Raw genomic sequence first — 8,732 nt, forward strand, 5'->3', positions numbered from 1 at the left:
GGAGCATGCATTTCCTATTATGTAACCTGCACTACTCCATTATGATTTTCACATGCTCAAGAATTGCATCATACTTCTTTTGCAACCTGGCCTTTTTTGAAGAAGTCTTTGCCAAACTACTAAGATGATCAAACCTGCTAACCATCAATATCTAAAGCACCACATCTGTGAAGGGAAGGAAAGCTTGCATTTCTTCTTCGTAGTACTCCTTGTTGAAAAGATCAATGAACACAAGTTAAAACTTACATTAAAGCATTCCCTATAGGACTTAAACATATCCTGTGCACTTGCCAATTGCTATAGAAAGTCAAAAAGCTTCTCTATAGGTGTTTCCTCTATCTCACAAGAACACCTTCATCACTTGAACCCATTTCACTTCAGCACACTCTAGATTTAACCTATAACACTTGCAAATTACCAAAAAAGTAACTAGGTGCTGGAAGGACGGTGCAATAACATGAATCCGAGGCTGCTGGCTAATATCGCGTCATTTTTCCACCTCCCTAACGACTGGTATAAATCTTAAAAAACATTAGAAACTGCGTGAATCCTAGCTAATACCATGAATGCGAGGAGATCACTGCATGAATCCTAGCTAATACCATGAATGCGAGGAGATCATATGGTTTGAAAAGACGGGGCGAATATGGTTCTTCGATGATGGCCTTTTCTCGTGCCATTTTTCCATCACATAAACTTCAATAATGGGGTTGAGCTAGGGTTAGACAATCGAGGACGGGGAAGCCTATGGGCAGGTGGGGCTGGGATAGCTTAGGGGGTAGGTGAGGGGGTTGGGGTAGCTTAGGAGGCTAGGAAAGCTTAGGCTGCAAAACAAAGATTAAGAAATTGATGTTCCATATATTTATAGCAATGTGGGGATGTACAAATGCCATGTAGCACCTGTACAGACACCATGTGGCTGTTCCAGGTATACTTGCACGTGTGAAGGACCCGCACGTGTGATTCCACATGTCGACATACACTCACACCTAGTCGTATTCACGCCATCTTTCCATTAGGCAAGAATAGTGCTTCCACATGATATGTGCCTTGTATTTAATGCTCCTCTTGCTCTATTTCTCTGGTGTGCATCTCTTACAAAGTTCATCAGCTTCTATTGCTCCTCTTGCTCTATTTCTCTAGTGTGCATGTTCATCAGCTTCCATGGTTTTTAGATGATGTAGTTTGATTGTTGTAGTTAAAATTAGGGGGGCGCGGGCAATTCTTCTGTGTAGTCCGATTCTTTTTTTGTGTCTGATTGATAGGTCATAGATGGCTAGAACAAAGAAAATAGCAAGGATGGTTGGACCACGTCTAGGTTTGACAGAGAAAGTAGCAAATAAAAGTAAAATATCAAGGTATAAGCTTTAAAAAAAAGGATGAACCAACATATGAATGCCTTGAGAGAGATAAGGAGGGCCTAAAAACATGTTGAGCTACTCATACCCAAGCTTACATTCATGAGAGTTGTGAGATAGATTTGTGATGATTGGAAGCTTGGGATGATATGGGCCAGTAATGCAATATGTGCCCTTCAAGAGGATGTGAAAGATTTTATTATTAATAGTTACATTTGTTCTATCCATGCTCATAGGATCACTCTTATGGATAAGGACATGCACACCTGCAGGCTTAAAAGAAGATACATATTTGAAAAGCTATTTCATCCTATACCTAAGTGACTCTAGGGCATTTAATAACTTGAATGTGCCTCCAGCTAGAAAACCCAAGGATGTAGGTATTAAGATTGAAGATATTACGCATGATAGGGATACTAGGAGTGTAGATCAAGCAAAGGATGAGAAGGGCAAAGAAAATATGTCTTATGAGAAAGAAAGGAGAATAAATGAAGAAATAATAATGAAAGATGAGCTAAATGATCTTGAGGAAAAGAACCTTCAGGATTTAAAGAAGGTACCTAGACAACTTGTTATTTAGGTGAAATCTTTTGCTGATACCTTGATATAGCACCTTCAGATATATATATATATATATATATATATATATATATATATATGCTGTGGCAGAGCAAAATTGAGAAATAAATGATGTAGTGGTCTTGATAGCTCTCAATTATATAAGTTATATTTTTTGAAAATTCATCCCCACTGATTTTTTTTCAAGATAAAGACCTAATTTATCATCTGATTTATTTTTTATAGGCTTCTTTTGGCCACCCTACCCTAGAGGCCTACTATCCTCTCTTTTTTGTTAGACCCTATAGTCTCTATTTATGTAAGAGAAACAAGCACCAATTTTAGTAGGCTGAAGAATGGTTGAGGAGACGCAACTTTGAAAAGGTGCAATATATAATTGTGCCTTATGACAAGTATTTTATTTCAAATATGTTTTATTTTGTTTTATATATGTCTTTTTATACATCTCTCTCAATGGTAATTTGTTTTTTTTTCTTTGTTGTGTAGGAGCCATTGGAGTGTATTTATAATTGATATTAAGAAAAGACAAACATGTTTCTTGAATTCCATGCTTGGTACGCAGCATTTGGTACGCAGTATGGAAAAGCAAAATTGCAAGTTTTTTAATTTTAATGGTGATTGTGTTTAAGTATTCAATTCATAATAGATTGAATAATCTATGTGGTTTGTTATTTTGCAGGGCATCTAAGAACATTAGAAACACTCCATCATCCACTCCTCGACAATAAAACTCCACATTAGTTTTTTATTTTTTTTGTAAGTTATCATAGTATCCAATGACAACTTTAAAGTTTGTATAATAGAGATTTTGTTAAAAGTCTTAACAAGAACTATCATTACTATAGGCTCCATTACAAACTGATGGAAGCTTATGTGGGTGGTCAAACACATGGAGATACATGTAATCAAAATTTCCAATAGACATATCAAATTGATGAGCTGTGAGTAAATTTGACAGACACATAAAAAAGTGATTTATAAATTTTCCTAAAACTTTCATATCATACTAATATATACTAAAATTTACATTACAAGTTTTTGTAGTTTATAACTTCATGTTAATATATAGACACATACATTTGGTGGGTGAGAGAAAAAGCAATTAGATTAATGCTCGTTAATTATGTGGATCTTCCTGTGGATCCAAATTCACCACCACCACCATCAATCCCACCTAAGATGGCAAAGAAGCCATTGAAAAAGAAAGGGCTTCCCATAGTGTGTCTATTGAAATTCAAAGAAGAAAATGACAGACACCACAGAGAAGGGAAAGGCTTCTTGAAAATAGAAACAATCTAAGGAAAAAGAGGCCAAGTCAAGAAAACAACATCCAAGAAGTCAGAGTCCAAGCCGACCAAGGAAGGTGAAGAGGCCAAAGCTTCTATGGACACCAACCAGCTAAAGTAGAAAGTATTTTTGTTCTCACACATTGTAACCAACTAATTTTTATAGATATCATTGTAATATATATATATATATATATATATATATATATATATAATTAATATTGAGTTCAATTTCTCATTTAACATTAGTCATCTTGTCTTAATAAATTTAAATAGCTATTTTACAAAATGAATCCACAAGATAAGATAGATGGCTTCAAAATTATACTGTATTAAGAAAACTTCAAGATTATAGGGGACAGACATTTCATACAATTGAAAGTATTTCTGGATCTTCTTCACACTGTAATACAATCTACCTTAAATTTATAGTCTGATGGTATGGCATCGAATAGAAATTCCAAGGACGTGTGTTAACCTAATTCTAGGATTAACAAGATCTACTGCCATAATCTTACATCAAGAAGTCACAATAGATACACCAAAGGGTCGTACATTCAAGATCTGAAGAGCAATAGTGTCCAAAGCTACAACTTGGATGGGTGCCCATAATGTTGTGAACGGAGTATTTATGTGGTGAGTCCCATTCAAGAGCGTGTGGTAGCAAGATAGGATAAAGTCCTAAGTGATGTACTTTATGGATATATTATGAGAGTAATTGTAATAGCATTAGGCCTCTTATGAGCCAAAAGTGCCTAGCTGGCCACAATTTAAGTGAGTGTGAACACTTATGGCCATGTATATAAGTGAATATCTCTCATAATACAACACTCTCCCATTGTGCAATTGAGTCTTGCTCTTGCTCATCCTCTTGCTTATCTCTCTCCCTAATGCATGCTAGTGAGTGTGTGTGAGTGAAGTGAGGTGAGAGGAGGGACGAGTACCCGTGCAACGCGGCGGTGTGAGAACGCCACGGGAGGCGCGGTGGAATTGCTTCTCAAGGAGTTGTGTAGAGCTAGGAGACCTCAAGGATTACGAGCTCGGCCATTGGAAAGATCCTCATCACAACAGTTGCGGTATCTAGCTAATCTTTTTTTGGATGTGTTTCAAGGAGGGTTAGGGTGAGCCTTAACATTTTTGGCGCCTGCTGGGGAACCATCCCTTAGCTTTTTCCATCGTTTTTCCTCTAATCTACATATTACCCATTGCCCATTATCTTGATTAAGGGTTCCCATGAAAAAGACGCGGATTTGATGGTGATTTATCTGTGCTTTGGTATAGAATAGCTCTCTTTTTTGTTTTTGAAAAGAATGCCTTTTGCTTAATTTTTAGCTTAATTTATTGTTTTTGTTGTTGTTATTCTAGTTTTTCATGTTCTTAGGGCTTGCACATAGTTTGTATTAGGCTTATTTTGCATCCATTGCATCAAACAATGTAATAGATTGCAATTTTTAGTGAATGAAAGCTCTCTTTAGTCTTAAACATAGAACTAAAATCATTAATTTTAGCTTAATTGTGTGTTTGTTGTTGAAATTGTTTGCATTAGAGTGTTAGCAAGCATTAGGAGTAGCTTAATCTTTCAAAAAATTTTAAAACCATTAAAAAAGCCTTGAATTTGACTAATTTCTCTTAATGGACTGGTTTTTATCATTAAGGATGATTAATCTTGTTCAAGAGGCAAAAAATTTAGAAAATGTATTAATTGGGGTCTAAATTGATCACATGAGTAGTCAAAATTGGTGTTTTTGAGTGTTTTGAGAGCATCTAGATGCATCAAAACACCTAATTACATCAAATTTTTCATTATTTGGAGAAATTTGACTCTCTTTGCTTAATTTGCCTTAAAAGAGGAGACCCCAATTAAAAGTCTAATTAATCTCCTATTTTAGATTAATTTACACATTTGTTGATGCATAAAGATTAGCATTCCCTTGCTCTATCCAATGATGTGCTCAATTGTGTGAATTAATTAGAGATTAGTGGTTAATTAGAGTCCTTGATTAGTGTAAAAGAGAGAAAGATTAGTAAAAAGATTAATCTTAGATTAATTTTTAATCACTTTTTTACATAACTCATTAAGGCTAATGAGAATTCAATGAGTAGATGGTCAAATTGTCCATTTTGCGGGTCATTTATGAAGGGTGTAAGGGGTGTCATAAAAAGGTTGACTTTTTTTATTCCCACTTACCTCTTTGTGAAAATGCCCATATCTCTTTAATTTTACATTAAAAAAATACCCCCCCCCTAAAAAAAGGGAAATTCGTATTTCCCACTAGACTCCTAAAAAAAAGACAAAAAATGGTTCACGTCCTGAACCATTTCTGCAACTTCATGGCCTAAGGGTTCACGCCCTAGGAGCCCGTGCCGAGAAAAAAATAATCAAAAAATGGTTCATATCGTAAACCATTTCTATAACTTCACGGCCTAAGGGTTCACACCCTAGGAGCTTGTGCTAGAAAAAAAATCGAATTTAACTTTTTCGTGAAGTCCAGTTCATGGGGCACGAGACCCTTCGTTCACGCAACCAAAAAAAATAAAATTTAATTTTTTCATGAAGTCTGGAGTTCATGGCGTAAACTGATAAGGGTTCATGGCATGATACCCTTCGATCACGTGACCCCCAAAAAAATCAAATTTAACTTTTCTGTGGAGTCTGGTTTATGGCATGAGACCCTTCATTCATGTGACAAAAAAAAATCAAAATTTATAAAATCCGTGAAGTCCGCTTCACGATGTGAAAAGAGGTTCGTCGGCCAAAAAAAAAAACAAATTTAACTTTTCCGTGGAGTCCGATTCACGGCGTGAGACCCTTTGTTCACGCGAACAAAAAAAAAATAAAATTTATAAAATCCATGAAGTCCGCTTCACGGTGTGAAAAGGAGTCCATCGGTTTAAAAAAAAAGGAGTCCATCCGCTTCACAGTGTGAAAAGGAGTCCATCGGTTTTTTTAAAAAAATGAATTTAACTTTTCTATGGAGTCCGGTTCACGGTGTGAAACCCTTCGTTCACGCGACCAAAAAAAAATCAAAATTTATAAAATCTGTGAAGTTCACTTCATGGCGTGAAAAGGGGTCCATCGGCCAAAAAATAAAAAATAAAAAATCGAATTTAACTTTTCATGGAGTTCGGTTCACGACATGAGAGCCTTCGTTCACCCGCGACCAAAAAAAAATCAGAATCAAAATTTATAAAATCCATGAAGTCCACTTCACTGCGTGAAAAGGGGGTCCATCGGCCAAAAAAAAAAGACTCTGGAATGTTGAGATATCGAGCTCTAGTGAGGCGGTGGACACTGATGACCCGCCTGGGGGATAGGCCCCACACTTACACCACTGGCATGGTTGGTGAGATCTTGGGTGATATGCGGCCAGTGGGATGACAGGCTGTGTGACAACCACTCTAGAGACTAGCATAGTTATAGCGCCAGCTCATTTAGTCGGGTTCACACTATAGAGAACCCGTGTATGTATTGGTGGTTGAGTACCTTTCATATAGTGTGTACTCTTATTCTTGTATATGGTGTGTTGAGTGTTGAGTAGAGAAGAAGAAGATTTTCAGCCTCTCACCTTGTGTGTTCTCTATTAGGGTTTTGTGTGTGTGTGTGTGCTTGCAAGAGCTCAAGCTCTCCTCCCCCCTGCATCTTTTCATGGTATCAGAGCCTGGTTTGTGCTAAGGGCTGAGCTGCAAGCAAGAGAACCACAGGAAGCGGTACAAGGGTAAGAGCTTCAGCTACTCTTCCCTATTGTGTTGGTGACTACACCCTTGTCGGGAGCGCTACGGGAGGCACCGGCAAACGATCTCCGATTGAGGAGCTTTCTTCGCGGGAGTGAAGCTACAGGGCAACTACAGAATCCTACGGACTGAAATTTTCGGGCCGAAAACGCGTTTCAGGCGCGTCTGGACCTCCGTTTTTCAGAAAGCAGGCGATTTCGAGCACTGCGGGTAAGTCATCGATTCTCTGCAGAACTCTGTTTTAAGAACTGCAGGAAGACAGATTGACTGTGCAGACACTGCGGGTGCTGCAAAGAGGTCTACAGTTGCCATTGGGTGTATGTATGCACATTGAAGTCACTGGTTGTGACATTTGAGAGTACTGCAGTACCGCTGTGCAGAAAATACAGCAGTTGTGCAGAAAAACCAGAGTGCAGTTTCTGGTAAAATTGTGTGTTTGGCAAGATATCTAATGATGGCATAACACAGATTGTGGCTGAGAAGCTGGACAAGAATAACTTCCATGCTTGGAGGTTCAGGCTGACTAATTTCCTGATGGGAAAAGGCTATTGGGACTACATTGAAGGTGAGCATGAAGAGGCACCGGAGATACCGGATATAAATCCGACTGCTGCAGATGTGAAAGAGTTTAAAGATTGGAACCAAGGAGCCAGGAAAGTAATGTATTGGCTTTCCATTAGTATACAGGACACCATGATTGGGCACATTCAGGATGCCAAGTCCCCCAAGGAGGCGTGGGACACCTTGGTAAAGCTCTATGAAACAAATACCAAGGCACGTAAGATACAGTTGAAGAATGAACTTCAGACTGTGGAGAAAAAGAGCATGTCTGTGAATGACTATGCGTTGAAGATAAAGGGCATTGTGGAATCCCTTGCATCTATTGGTGTGTCAGTAGATGATGATGACAAGGTGGAAGTCTGTCTACGTGGTCTCGGGCCACAATACAAGGCGTTTAAGACGTCTATCCAGACTCGGGAAAACATTCCCAACTTTACAGATTTGGTGTCTATGCTGATTATCGAAGAGAAGAACTTGGGTGAAGACCAACAGTCTTCACAAAGCAAAAACAGTTCAGAGCAACAGGCCTTCTACACGAGTTCAGGAAGAGGACGAGGTAGAGGAGGCCGTGGACGCGGTCAAGGAGGTGGCCGAACAGGTAATCAGAATTATGGCCAGCAGCAGCAGCAGCAACAACAGTCCCAAAATCAACAACAACAACAACACGCAGGTGGAAGAGGCAAATTCAGAGGCAGGGGGAGTGAAAGAGGCCGTGGAAATTGGCAAAGACAATATAATGATGCACGTGAATGCTATTATTGTGGTAAGCCTGGACATGTGCAGTCAGAATGTTATAAGAAGCAGGCTGACATGCAAAATGGGAAAGTGCAGCAAAACAACTATGCATCCTCAAGCAGAAATAATGAGGATAATGAAAGGTTGTTTGTTATGCAGCATGTTGTGAATGCCATGTCTGAAAATGTTGATGCAGCACAAAAAGATAATGTATGGTATGTGGATTCAGGCGCTTCGAACCACATGACGAGTCATGGGGAGTGGTTCAAGGAGATGAAAAACCCGGAAAGACCAGGTTTTGTGGAAACAGGGGATGACACTGCTCATCCAATTGTCCACGTTGGAGATGTGCCATTGTCTATGCAGGATGGCAAAGTGAAGTATCTTGCAGATGTACTTCATGTACCGAACATAACAAAGAATCTGGTCTCAGTTGGCCAGATGATTGAGCAGGGTTTGCAGGTTCGGTTTAACCCTGATG

Source organism: Cibotium barometz, chromosome 6 (genome assembly GCF_041138505.1).
Source record: "Cibotium barometz isolate CiBa-2024 chromosome 6, ASM4113850v1, whole genome shotgun sequence".
NCBI lineage: Eukaryota > Viridiplantae > Streptophyta > Polypodiopsida > Cyatheales > Cibotiaceae > Cibotium > Cibotium barometz.